Consider the following 13973-nt stretch of genomic DNA (forward strand, 5'->3'; position numbering starts at 1 on the left):
TCCCCCCTCAAAATCATTCATTTTAATATTTAAGAGCATCTATTTTTTATTACACAATATACATCTTTAATCAACCTCAGAGAATTAGATTATACTTCATAAAAAATATAAAAATCCAATCTAATTCCAAAATGCGCAGGTAATAGTCACATTTTAGACTGTTACTTTTCAGGGTGTTTTCGAAGAGTTATTTAATTATTTGACTGCCTCAGGTCTTACTGTGGCACACGGGGTATTCCTTGTGGCTCTTGGGCTCTAGAGCATGCTCAGTGGTTGCAGAATGCACAGGCTTCATTGCCCCTTTGGCATGGGGGAAATCTTAGTTTCCTGTTCAGGGACTGAACATGTGTCTCCTGCATTGCAAGGCAGATTATTAACCTCTGGACTACTAAGGAAGTCTCCAGGATTGTTTTCTTTAAAGGAATACATGTTCTAGATAAAGAAACAGAACAGATAAATAGTAATGCAAAATAATCACTCATAATCTTACCACCCAGAAATAAAAGTTATTTTCCACTATTTCATTTTAGTCTACTACAAGCATCCTTCTTGATGGAGTGCTTTAATAAGATAGTGAAGAAATCTTTTGTCTCTTTTTAATCAGGCACATCTTTACAGTTTTTGAAAACACTATTCCTAAATCCAGTAGTATATTGCATTTTGCTAATATTCTATAATATTTTGAGTCCCCAGGAAATAAATTAAATAAACAATGTTGAGATTCCTGACCTAGTGAGGTGGTAATTCCCAGAGATTAAGTGGCCATTCTGAAAAATGCAGAAAGTGAGTCTTACTATAATTAAAATACTTCATTTCAATTATATAGAAGATATAAGAAGGTCCAAAGGCCAAGGGAGCTCATCAACTGCTTGTCGTTCTGTTGTTCAGTCTTGTCCAACTCTTTGTGACGTCATGAACTGCAGCACACCAGGCTTTCCTGTCCTCTACTATCTCCCAGAGTTTGTTCAAACTCATATTTACTGAATCAATGATGTCATCCAACCATCTCATCCTCTGTCATCCCCTTCCCCTCAGTCTTTCCCAGCATCAGGGTCTTTTCCAATGAGTCAGGTGGCTGAAGTATTGGAGTTTCAGTTTCAGCATCAGTTCTTCCAGTGAATATTCAGGACAGATTTCCTCTAGGATGGACTGGTTGCATCTCCTTGCTATCCAAGGGACTCTTACTCCCAACCAGCATTAGGCCAGGTTATGCTTAGAAGCCTTTGTAAATGGTCCACAAGGTAAATACCATACACGAAACTCCTGAAATATCACTCTTGTATATTGGACCAACAGTCTAGGTAAAGCCGTCTGGTATGAAAAAGAGGGGAGACTGCAGCTGGGTTTGAGGTTAATAGTTACAGATTTAGCTGTTTGATTCTGTCACCATGCTCTGGTCTCAGTGTTTCTCCCTATTCTGATGTCAGAGTCAGATTTTGCGGGACCTGCTCACTGAGAAAAAGTCCACATTTGGAAACCATTTGCTCTTACAAAATGTTTACTATTCCAGCCCCTGATAGTTATTGTTACTGGAGTCATTATTGACCGAGTACAGAGAGAAGAGAGTTTCAGAGAACCGATGTGCAGAAATGGACGTATACAAGGGGCACAGACAGAAAGCAAATGCATGTCCCACTAGCGCTGGTGTACCTGTTATGAAACATTGGCTTTCTCATCACATCCCATAAATTGAGAGCTTTAAGAAGAAGCATTCATGGCCATGTTTCCTCCAAAAAGATAACAAGTCTATCTTTAAAAAAAAATTTTTATGGGTAATTCTCCAAATGTAACACATTCCTAGTTGCCAGAAGTAATCCCAACCTGAGTATTGCTTTGCACGTTGCTCGTGATGTATCTTGATGAATTTCCTGATGAGAAGATAAGTGTGAGTAATAAGAACTAAACTAACTATGGGCAGTTCCAAGTCAGGGAAGTCACCTCATCACATCCTAACCACGGATGACCCTTTGTATTTGCAGAATCAGGACAAGCAGAGTCCACTTGCCTAACCTCTGTTGTTCTTAAATTTTAAAGTATTTATTTCATGTAGTTTCTAGTTTTTATCAAAAAAAATCATAAACAGATATGTAAAAAATATATCCCACACACTAAAACAAAATTAACATTTTGGATAATATTTTCCAGCTATATGGGCACTCTGAGATAGCACATTTAAACCATACTTTATCAAGCTTAAGGTGTTTTGACTATAAGACCCTTCTGGTTTAGATACCATCAAGAAAACCTATAACACAGTGCTTTCTTAAAAAAATATACTTCCATTTTTAAATCATACCACCTAAGTAGACCTCTGCAGAGATATAATTCAAGGTTATTTAAATTAACATAAAGTAAAATTGATATTTTGGAATACACAGTTCTATAGTTTTACCTCATGTATAACCATTACTACAGTCAAGATACAGGACATACAGGACACCTCCATCACCCCAAAAGCTCTTTGTGTTGCTCCCTTTCAGTCATACCCTTGCCCACATCCAGTCTCTGGCAATTCCTGATTTGTTCTCTGCCACTATAGTTTTGCCCTTTCTAGAATGTCATATAGATGGAGTCCATACAAAATGTCACCTTTCACTCATCAATATGCCTTTGAAAGTCTTCCAATGTGTTGTGTGCATCAGTAGTTTATTCCTTTTTATTTACTTTCTATGATCAATATTCCATTGCTTGGATATGCAAATAGTTTTTTATCCCTTTATCATGAAGGGCATTTGGGCTATTGCCAGCTTTCTGGGATTATGAACAGAACTGCTGTGAACATCATATGCAGCTCAATTGTCCAGTGTGAATGACAAGCACTGGATTAAGATGGCTGTTTTGTACTAGTGACTGTTCATAAGAAACTGCCAGATTGCTGAGTAGATGAATAATTTTGTATTCCCACTAGCAAGATATAAAATTCTAGCTGCTCCCCATACTTGCCAGCACTTTGATGCTGTTGGGTTTTTTTTTAAATATTATTTCAGACACTCATGCATATATACTGGAGAAGGAAATGGCAACCCACTCCAGTGTTCTTGCCGGGAGAATCCCAGGGATGGTGGAGCCTGGTGGGCTGCTGTCTCTGGGGTCGCACAGAGTCGGACATGACTGAAGCAACTTAGCAGCAGCAGCAGCAGCATGCATATATATATTCATCAGAGTTTTAATTTGAAGTTTATTAATGCCTGATGATGAAAGGCAGCTTTTCCCATTGACATAATGTATTCTGTGAAGTGTTTTGCCTATGTTTTTAGTTGTATTGCCTATTAGCATTGAGTTTTGAGAGTTCTTTATTCAATCTGGATATGTCATTGGTTGGATATATGATTTCCAAGTATTTCTCCCTGTCTAAAGCCTCACACTTCATTTCTCTTAAGAATCTTTCCTAGAACAAAAGTTTTAATTTTCATGAAGTCCAATTTTATCAACAGTTTATTTTCTTGATTTGTTATATAGTGTCTGAAAGATCTTCACTAGAAAAATCTTCAATAGATTTGTATTTGCAGAATCCAAAAAATCTTCAATAGATTTTTCCTCTATGTTTATCTAAAAGTTTTAGAGTTGTATATTTTATACTTATCTGTGGCTCATTTTGACTTACTTTTTATATAAAAATGATCCTCAGGGTTTTTTTGCATAAAGATATTAATTGTTCCAACATTATTTGTTGAAAAAGCCAATTTTTCTCCTTTTAATTGGTTTGTTGTTGTTGTTGTTTTCAGTTCAGCTCAGTCACTCAGTTGTGTCCAACTCTTTGTGACCCCATGGACTGCAGCATGCCAACCTTCCGATCCATCACCAGGACTGGCCTCCCAACTCCGAGAGTTGGTCCATCACCAACTCCCGGAGCTTACTCAAATTCATGTCCATTAAGTTGGTGATGCCATCCAACCATCTCATCCTCTGTCAGCCCCTTCTCCTCCCACCTTCAATCTTTCCCAGCATCGGGGTCTTAGGTTCTTTGCATCAGGTGGCCAAAATATTGGAGTTTCATCTTCAACATCAGTCCATCTAAGGAAGACTCAGGACTGATTTTTTTTAGGATGGACTTGTTGGATTTCCTTGCAGTCCAAGGGACTCTCAACAGTCTTCTTCAACGCCACAGTTCAAAAGCATCAGTTCTTCAGTGCTCAGCTTTCTTTATAGTCCAACTCTCACATCCATACATAACTACTGGAAAAACCATACCTTTGACTAGACGGACCTTTGTTGGCAAAGTAATGTCTCTGCTTTTTAATGTCTCTGCTAAGCTGATATTTTATAACTTTCCTTCTAAGGTGTAAGCATCTTTTAATTTAATGGCTGCAGTCACCATCTGCAGTGATTTTGGAGCCCCAAAAGATAAAATCTGTCACTGATTTCACTGTTTCCCAATCTATTTGCCATGAAGTGATGGGACCAGATGCCATGATCTTAGTTTTCTGAATGTTGAGCTTTAAGCCAACTTTTTCACTCTCCTCTTTCACTTTCATCAAGAGGCATTTTAGCTCCTCTTCACTTTCTGCCATAAGGGTGGTGTCATCTGCATATCTGAGGTAATTGATATTTCTCCCAGCAATCTTGATTCCAGCTTGTGCTTCAACCAGCCCAATATTTCTCATGATATACTCCACATATAACTTAAATAAGCAGGGTGACAGTATACAGCCTTGACATTCTCCTTTCTCTGTTTGGAACCAGTCTTTTGCTCCATGTCCTGTTCTGGCTGTTGCTTCCTAACATGCATGCAGATTCCTCAAGAGGCAGGTCAGGTGATCTGGTATTCCCATATCTTTAAGAATTTTCCAGTTTGTTGTGATCCACACAATCAAAGGCTTTGGCATAGTCAATAAAGCAGAAATAGATTTTTTTTTTTCTGGAACTCTGTTGCTTTTTCTATGATCCAATGGATGTTGGCAACTTGATCTCTGGTTCATCTGCGTTTTCTAAATCCAGCTTGAACATCTGGAAGTTCATGATTCATGTACTGTTGAAGCCTGGCCTAGATAATTTTGAGCATTACTTTACTAGCGTGTGAGATGAGTGCAATTGTGTGGTAGTTTGAGCATTCTTTGGTATTACTTTTCTTTGAGTATGGAATGAAAACTGACCTTTTCCAGTCCTGTGGCCACTGCTGTGTTTTCCAAATTTGCTGGCATATTGAGTGTAGCACTTTCACAGCATCATCTTTTAGGGTTTGAAATAGCTCAACTGTTGCTTTACCTTGGACAAAAATTGATTAATCATTATTGGTGTAGGTCTATTTCTGGACTTTTTATTCTATTCCATTGATTTATAATCTATGCTTTACCAGGTTAGGTTATTATAGTATTGGAGTAATACTATAATAATTGTATGACATGAATAATATGTTGTAATTGAATAAAATGAATAATCCCACTTTCTTCTTCCTTTTTGTTTGGGCTCCTCTTATTGTGCCTTACCATATAAATTTTATAATCAGCTCATCTATACAAAAAGTGTTTTTCATTTAATTGAAATAGTTGCCAAACTATTACTAAAGTTGTGTAAAATTGACATCTTAACGGTATTGGGTCTTCCAATCCCTGAATACTTGTGTCTTCCTATTATTTTTATGTTTTATTTCTTTCTTTGGTGTTTTGTAGTTCTTAGCATGTAGACCACATACCTATTAAAGTTCTGTTAAATTTATATCTACCTATTTGGAGGGGAACTGAGATTTCCATGACTACTTTTTAATACAATGGTGAAAGTAAGCACCCTTGACTTGCTTCCTTTCAATTTTGGTGAGGAAATTATTCAGCCTTTCACACTTAGTGAAGTTTCTTGCTAGCACCATTTTGCTCTAAGAAGATTATTTTAGAATTTCAATCAACAACGCAAAGTTCAATTTCTTCTGATTGCTATTCTTAAATGGTGGTAGTACTCTTGCCTGGAAAATCCCATGGATGGAGGAGCCTGGGGGGCTGCAATGGGGTCACTAAGAGTCAGACACGACTGAGCGACTTCCCTTTCACTTTTCACTTTCATGCATTGGAGAAGGAAATGGCAACCCACTCCAGTGTTCTTGCCTGGAGAATCCCAGCAACAGGGAACCTGGTGGGCTGCCGTCTATGGGGTCACAACAGAGTCAGACATGACTGAAGTGACTTAGCAGCAGTAGCAGTATGACTAAAAAAGAAAAAAATGAGGAGTGTTAGTTGTCCAGACATTTCAACAGGAATAACAGCTAAGTTCATACAATTAAAACCAATACACCATTAAGAACATTGGCCATCACTGTCACCCGATCGACAACGATTACAGGACACCATGAAATTTAAGATGCATTCTGATTTTGCAAATGTTAAAAGGTGAAAAATGTGTATCTTGGAGCTGGTAACATGTAGCAACTTTTATAACAGGCTTTTAGAAAATTAATCCAATTTCATGAGCAATTTCCCAGGTTATAAGAAATATTTATAGGCATATTATTTTAATGGTGTCTAATGTTTCATCATAAGGGTCTATCAAAACTTATTAATCACTGTCATCTATTAAAAATTTGTTTTGTTTTCAATTTTATATTAAATATGATGCACTCATATGCATTTTTAGCATTATACTTAGCATTTATAATTATATGCCTGGAAGTGAATTTGACAAAAGACATACTTTGTCTAATTCTTAAGATCAGTGTCCTTCCAAGAGTATGATTTTATGCCAGGAGAAAGCCAAATGATTCCTGAGAAAATATGCCAGTTCTCATAATATAAACTTGTATTGTAAGGAGAACTTTGGTTACCACATCATGAAATCTGAAATAAAATTTAAATGATCATATTTTTCTTGTTCATCTGCCTAAGAGTAGAGTACAGGCAAGGGATTATTCTTTGTTTTTTCATAAAATTTAATGGTAAGATGAGAAAAAATAAATTTCATAACAATCCTCTTTTGTCATATTTCCACTGAGAAACTATTGCTCAAATCGTAGGCTAAAATGGAATGTTTACTGGATGAAGCATAAGGATTTTTATATCTGACACAGAGCAAAGTAATTTAATAGGGGAAAAATGCAAATTTTGAATTGTAAAAAATTGTAAAACTTTTATTTCTACTCAAATTTGTAAACCAAAATATTCCATTTACTCCATTTCATCACTATACGGGTAACTACAGGAAAGTTTGTTAACATATTTTGGATAAGAGTATCAGTTGTATTGGAGTTAAAACAAATATGTGTTGCAATACAATTTGCTCCAATGTTTGGCTTAGTTTAGAAACAGAAAATGTTAACACAGTAATTTCAAACTGTTGATACTGGTTTGTATTTGGGGGGCCAGCACTGAAACTGATATAAACAAAAAGTACTTACACTGGATTTTTAATTCATTCTGTCTTGAGGTTCAGGCTGCTGGCTGTTTAAATGAGGATGTAAGAGGAAAGAGATTAGGAATAACTGACAGCCACGTGTATGCATTTCTTAGTAAGTGTAATTATGAATTACGTAGAAACTGAATTTATAAAGGTACATATTTTTAGAAAGCGAAGCATACAGATGCAATGTGGTATTGTAGAGAAAGCCTTGGATGGAGTTACAAACTCTCTGGCCTCATATGGCTTCTTCATCTGTGATGCAGGGATCTCTGACTCCCTTACAATCTTATGCAAATCAGAGGTTAGCTGATTAATTAATGGGAAAGTCTCTATTTTTAGGCCTTTTATAATACTATGAAAGTGCAAGTCACTCAGTCATGTCCAACTCTTTGCAACCCCACGTACTATACAATCCATGAAATTCTCCAGGTCAGAATACTGGAGTGGGTATCAGTTCCCTTCTCCAGGAGATCTTCCCAACCCAGGGATCAAACCCTGGTCTCTCACATTGCAGGGAAATTCTTTACCAGCTGAGCCATCAGAGAAGCCCAAGAATACTGAAGTGGGTAGCCTATCCCTTCTCCAGGGGATCTCCACTACTCAGGAATCAAACTGGGATCTCCTTCATGGCAGGCAGATTCTTTACCAGCTAAGCTTCCAGAGAAGCCCTATATACTACTATAGACAAGCTTTATTATTTATTAAGGGCAAGATACTCATCTTTACTACTTAACAACATGACCTTTAGCAAATAATTTAACTTTTATAAGCTTTGTTCTTTTATCTGGAATATTAATATTTACCCTTCTAAATTTATTTTTTGGAGAAAGAAGTGGCAGCCCACTCCAATATTCTTGCCTGGGAAATCCCATGAACAGAGCAGCCCGATGGGCTACAATCCAAAGGGTCACAAAGAGTTGAACATGACTTAGAGACTAAACAACAATAGCAAAGTCATTTTAAGGGTGAAATGAAATAATTTTGTGACAGGTTTGACACAGGAAACAAGATGAGGAAAATTTCGATGCATTTTCTTTAAAGTTTCCCTTTATTTGGTTGACTTGCAAATATTGGCCAAGCTCCTCTCCATAGTCACATCTGTCAGCTTAGACTTTCCAAAGATCACCAAAGGATGATTCAGGATGAGCTAGAACTCTTTTGTGGGATGTGTCCAAACAATTATGGAAGCAATCTCTGTAAGAAAAAAATAAAAACATACTAATGCCACACTTATAGATGTTATTCACCTTTCTCTAGGCCACAGGTTGATGTTAATAACCAATCCTTCTCACCAAATAGAAATGAAAGTTTTAGGAAAAAAGCTGCAGTTTTATTAATGTCCTAATTCTCATGCAGATTTTCACTTTCTATTACTAAGTACTTCTTTAACAACTAAAGATATTAATACTTTTCCATGCAAGTTACTTTAGTTTTCATGACTATTCCTATCATTCTGAATGATTTTATTTGAACAGGTTGATCAATTAGCCAGCTGTACATAGCTTTGTAATCATGCTGAATTGAGTCTTTCAAGTATATCCTCATTATCCATATTTCTAAAAATTTATTTGTTCTCTTTTTGGTACCTTACCATCCTAGAACCTACAAACACAGGTGATACAATATACTTCAGTCACACAGCAGTGCTACAGCTGTATTTGAATGGGCAGCCTGGCTAAGGAAGCTGGGGCTTCCCTGGTGGCTCAGAGGTTAAAGCGTCTGCCTCTAATGCGGGAGACCTGGGTTCAATCCCTGGGTCGGGAAGATCCCCTGGAGAAGGAAATGGTAACCCACTCCAGGATTGTTGCCTGGAGAATCCCATGGATGGAGGAGCCTGGTGGGCTACAGTCCATGGGGTTGCAAAGAGTCGGACACGACTGAGCAACTTAACTTATGCATTTGGAGAAGGAAATGGCAACCCACTCCAGTATTCTTGCCTGGAGAATTCCATGAACAGAGGAACCTGCTGGGTCACAGTCCATGGGGTCACAAAGAGCTGGACACGAGTGAGTGACTAACACCTTCACTTTCATGCATTTTGGTTAGAAGAAAACATGGGATCTTAGGACCCTTAGGCTCAGTCACTCAGTTGTGTCCAGCCCTTTGTGACCACATGGACTATAGCCCTCCAGGCTCCTCTGTCCATGGAATTCTCCAGGCAAGAATACTGGAATGGGTTGCCTTTTCCTTCTCCATGGGATCCCTAAGACCCTCTCAACTCAAAAGTCTTCCACCCTAGGGTTACGTTTCATGTCCCGGAATCAGAAGAATACTCCTTCAGTTATGTCTCCTTGTTGTCTCATTTAACCTTTTAATCTCCATGCACATATGGCTTTCAAAAGCACTTTGTAAGTTAAAATTCAGTAGACAGGTATGAACTGGATTGTTGTTACAGTTTAAAATTAGATCCTGTCTCTGTTGTATCCAAGACCTTAAGACAAAAGGTACCACTTCCATTCTGAAGGAAGGTGTGAAGCAGCCTAAGCAAGACTCCTTATGGGCCACACAAGAGAGACAGCCTGGACTTGTCCTAAATCCTGCCCCCAGAGGCCACCTGGAAGGTGAGGAGGTTCAGCACACAGGGGCCATAGGTTTTCTTGCAGATACCCTCAGGCTGAAGGGCATCCTTAGTGCCCAGCCAGAGTGGACCACAAGGAGAGATCTCCAGTGGTGGGGGATAGTTTTCCAAAGAATCCAAAGAAGCATCTAGAAGAGAAGGAACACAGACAGTCTGACAGTGCTTCCAGGAGGACCAATCAAATAAGGCCTCTCCTGTCACTTACCTCTTGTCTCTCCCCCTCTCTATTTCTGAAGGAATCAAAAGGCATTACTGAGGTTAGGGAAGGAAACAAGCAAACACAAACTAGGAAAGCAGAGGAGCTTTTTCACTGCAAGGCCCTGCCTGGAATAGGCCCAAGCAGGGGAAGGGAGAGATGGAAATTTACGTGAAAGGAAGAGCTTATTTTAATAAATTTATTTGTGTCATATTTTATTTTATAATCTTTCAGCTGCATTGTGTAGCATGTGGGCTTTAGTTCCTTGACCTGGGATTAAATTAGCAGTGTTACCCTATATTAGCAGTGTGGAGTGTTAACCACTGTATACCATGGCAGCAGGGGGTGCGATCAGGGAAGCCCCCAAAGAAGGAGTTTTGACTACTATATATGTTTGGACATTTTAATGAATGACATATTACATCTTTTGCGACTAGCAGAAAACTAAGCAAATTGCAGGAAAGTCATGACCTGTGTCATATTTCACAAAAGGCATAAGGAAAATTAACTCTGCAGAGCAGGTGTGACCAGGCAGTGGATGGGTAGGAAAACAGGTCACTTTCTGAGTGTATGCTCCTGTCTCAGTTGTGCAAAATAGTGCTTGAAGCACCAGGGCAGTAAATGACCAGCAGCACCAAGAATCAAGGACATTGACACGAAAGCCGCTGTCTTATTTCTCCCCCGGGGCACAGCTCTGGCCACCCAAAGCACCATGGTTAACAGACAGAAAGATTGGTGAGGAGAATCATGAAGCAGATATCTGCTGATGGTCCTTCTGCAAGTGAGGGACAGGGAATCAACCCATCAGAGGCACCTTCAGGAATGGCTCCTCTACATGGCTATTCTCACATGATTTTTTAAAGACCATTTATTGGTCACAGAGAAAAGATATTTCTTGAAATGATTTCACAAATACCAAGGGCAAGACCTCATTTAGATAAAGCAAAAACTTCCCAAAGCCCAGCGGAACATTCCTTGCAGGGCTGTGCTTTCTGCTGAAGAAAGGGAGGTGTCTGAGATAAGCAGAGCAGACTGTGCTGGAAGAAAACAAACGTATTTGTTGTTCCCCTGGTGCATATATTTCCTAATATAGTCTGGGACCTTGAGAACTCTGGCTGCCCCTGCCCTGGCAGAGAGACTCAGAGTGAGTGCTGTCCTGTGGAACCCAGAGGCCTGTGCCCAGTGAAAACCCCAAGCACCACAAGTCCTCCCTGAAAAGGGCGGTCCAGAGTGGCCTGGCCCAGGGAAGGCGCTTCTCAGGTTCTAGGGGATGAGGGGTGTCTACTGTCACCTCCTTGTACAGGTTGAGCTGAATCATCAATGACCACCTCACTTCTGACATCATCCCTGAACCTCTAAAGAGGAAATGCTCACTGTGTTGAGATGTGTTCCACTTAAATTCACTGCAGGCAGTGGGATTCCTTCGATATTTACGGGGAAAAAAAAAAAAATGTTGCTCATTCAGTCATGTCTGCTTCTCTGCAACCCCATGACTGTAGCCCACCAGGCTCCTATGTTCATGGAATTCTCCAGGCAAGAATATGGGAGTGGGTTGCCGTTTCTTTCTCCAGGGGATCTTCCCTACCCAGGGATTGAACCTGGGTCTCCTGCATTGCAGAGAGATTCTTTATCAATCTGAGCCACCAGGGATGCCCTCAATATTCATGGACCACCTGCCAAACAGGAGGCTCTGCTGGCCACTGGGACTAAAACATGAGTTAAAACAACCAGTGGTGTAACTGCAGCAGGGAAGTGAGAGCAATAAAAGTGGGCATTGTCTGTAGAGAAATTTTTTTTAACCGAATTATAGTTCATTTACAATGTTGTATTAGTTTCTGGTGTACAACAAACTGATTCAGTTGTATATGAAGTGAAAGTGAAAGTGAAAGTCTCTCAATCGTGTCCCATTCTTTGTGACTCCATGGACTATACAGTCCACGGAATTCTCCAGGCCAGAATACTGGAGTGGGTAGCCTTTCCCTTCTCCAGGATATACACATGTAGATGTATACATATATATACTTTAAAATATTATTTTCCATTATAGTTTATGACAAAATATTGGATATAATTCCTTGTGCTAAATATATATAATATGAAATCCCATACATATAAGCCTTAAATGTGTACATTTCATTACTTTTCCTTTAATAAACATCCAACATAATTAAGAGAAATTCTTTGACACACATACATTCAGCTACATATCTATTTTGAAAATATAAGCTTAATGGCATTGAGAATTCAATGGTTCGGAATTGTTGGACCTCATTTTTGTCTACCCTCTGTGTTAATAAACATTCTTGTGTTTAAAAGGAGGATTTGAAAAAAAAAAGCAATGATGATATCCTGATTTTTTTAAGACACAGAAACAGAATCTGAGTGATTTCTGTAACTCCAAGTTTTATTTATTTTAAAAAGTTGAATCAGAGTGCAGATTACAAGGTGATATAGTATCTCCTCATTTGGTAAGTTCACATTACATTCAGGAATATTTTGCTGAATTTGAACAACTCAGACTGAAATTGTTCCTTAAAATGGTTAATTCTTACAGAACTAAAGAATTAATCAGTAAAATAAAATATCACATCAGTGGCATGACATAGTTATTGTGCTTTTTGAGATCATTTTTGTTAAAATTCAGTTACTGAATAATTGTTTACACAAATTATTTTCAGGCTATAATCAAAGAATCAAAATGCAAATGATTAGATACATTTAATAACTATTAAGCAAATAGTAGCATTTTTCTTTTTTGAACTTTATTATTAATTTTATTTTTATGGATATGATTATGTACATGAAGAAAATTTGTCACTGGGATTTTTCAATACTTATTATTATTTGTCTTATTGTTGCTGTTGCTATTTAGTTGCTAAGTTGTGTCTGACTCTGCAACCCAATGGACTATAGCTCACCAGGCTCCTCTCTCCACGGGATTTCCCAGGCAAGAATACTGGAGTGGGTTGCCATTTCCTCCCTATGATCTGGCTATACATGAAAATAATTTTGTCATGCAGAGGCAATGAGTGTGAAAAGTGATCTTCTGTCTCTAATACAAAAAGTACGTCACTGACCACAATATTATTGACAATGACAAATGGTTACTAAGCAGCTACTATGTGCTGGGCACTGTTCTAGGGCTACAGATACAGCAGTGAACAGAGCAGACAATGTGTCTCTGTTAAGCTTATTATTTAATGAAGAAAAATAAATGATAAAAAATAGCAAAGTAAATTATATAATATGTTAGGAAATGATAACTGCTTTGGAAAATGAATAAAGCAAAGAAAGCAAATAAGTATCTACTTTGGGATGGGCTACCTTTTTAAATAAGGTGGTCAGAGTAGACCTCAATGAGAATGTCACTTGAGCAAAGACATGAAGGAGGTGAAATATATTTTTATCCACTAGGATTTTATATGTCAGGACACTTAATAATCTTGTTAGTATCTGCAGTGGAAACAAAGCAATCAAGGTCCAGGGACATGACTTATTTGAACAAAATTTAAGCCTATTTAATATTATTCCCCTTTTTCTAACTGGAAAATTTTTTTAAAAGTTTATTTTTAAGAAAGTTTAAATTATCTAGATCTATAGTGATTAATTGGAGAAGGAAATGGCAACCCACTCTAGTGTTCTTGCCTGGAGAATCCCAGGGATGAGGGAGCCTGGTGGGCTGCTGTCTATGGGGTCACATAGAGTCAGACACAACTGAAGTGACTTAGCAGTAGCAGCAGTATAGTGATTAATAATAATATACATATTACTAGAAAAATATTCAATGAATTCCTACTCTATACAATACATTTTGATGAGTATTCTTTGCTTCTACTATGAACAAAATCAACCTTTATTTCCAAACAGTCAAGTGAAGGG

The sequence above is a fragment of the Capricornis sumatraensis genome, chromosome 1, assembly GCF_032405125.1.
Source record: "Capricornis sumatraensis isolate serow.1 chromosome 1, serow.2, whole genome shotgun sequence".
NCBI lineage: Eukaryota > Metazoa > Chordata > Mammalia > Artiodactyla > Bovidae > Capricornis > Capricornis sumatraensis.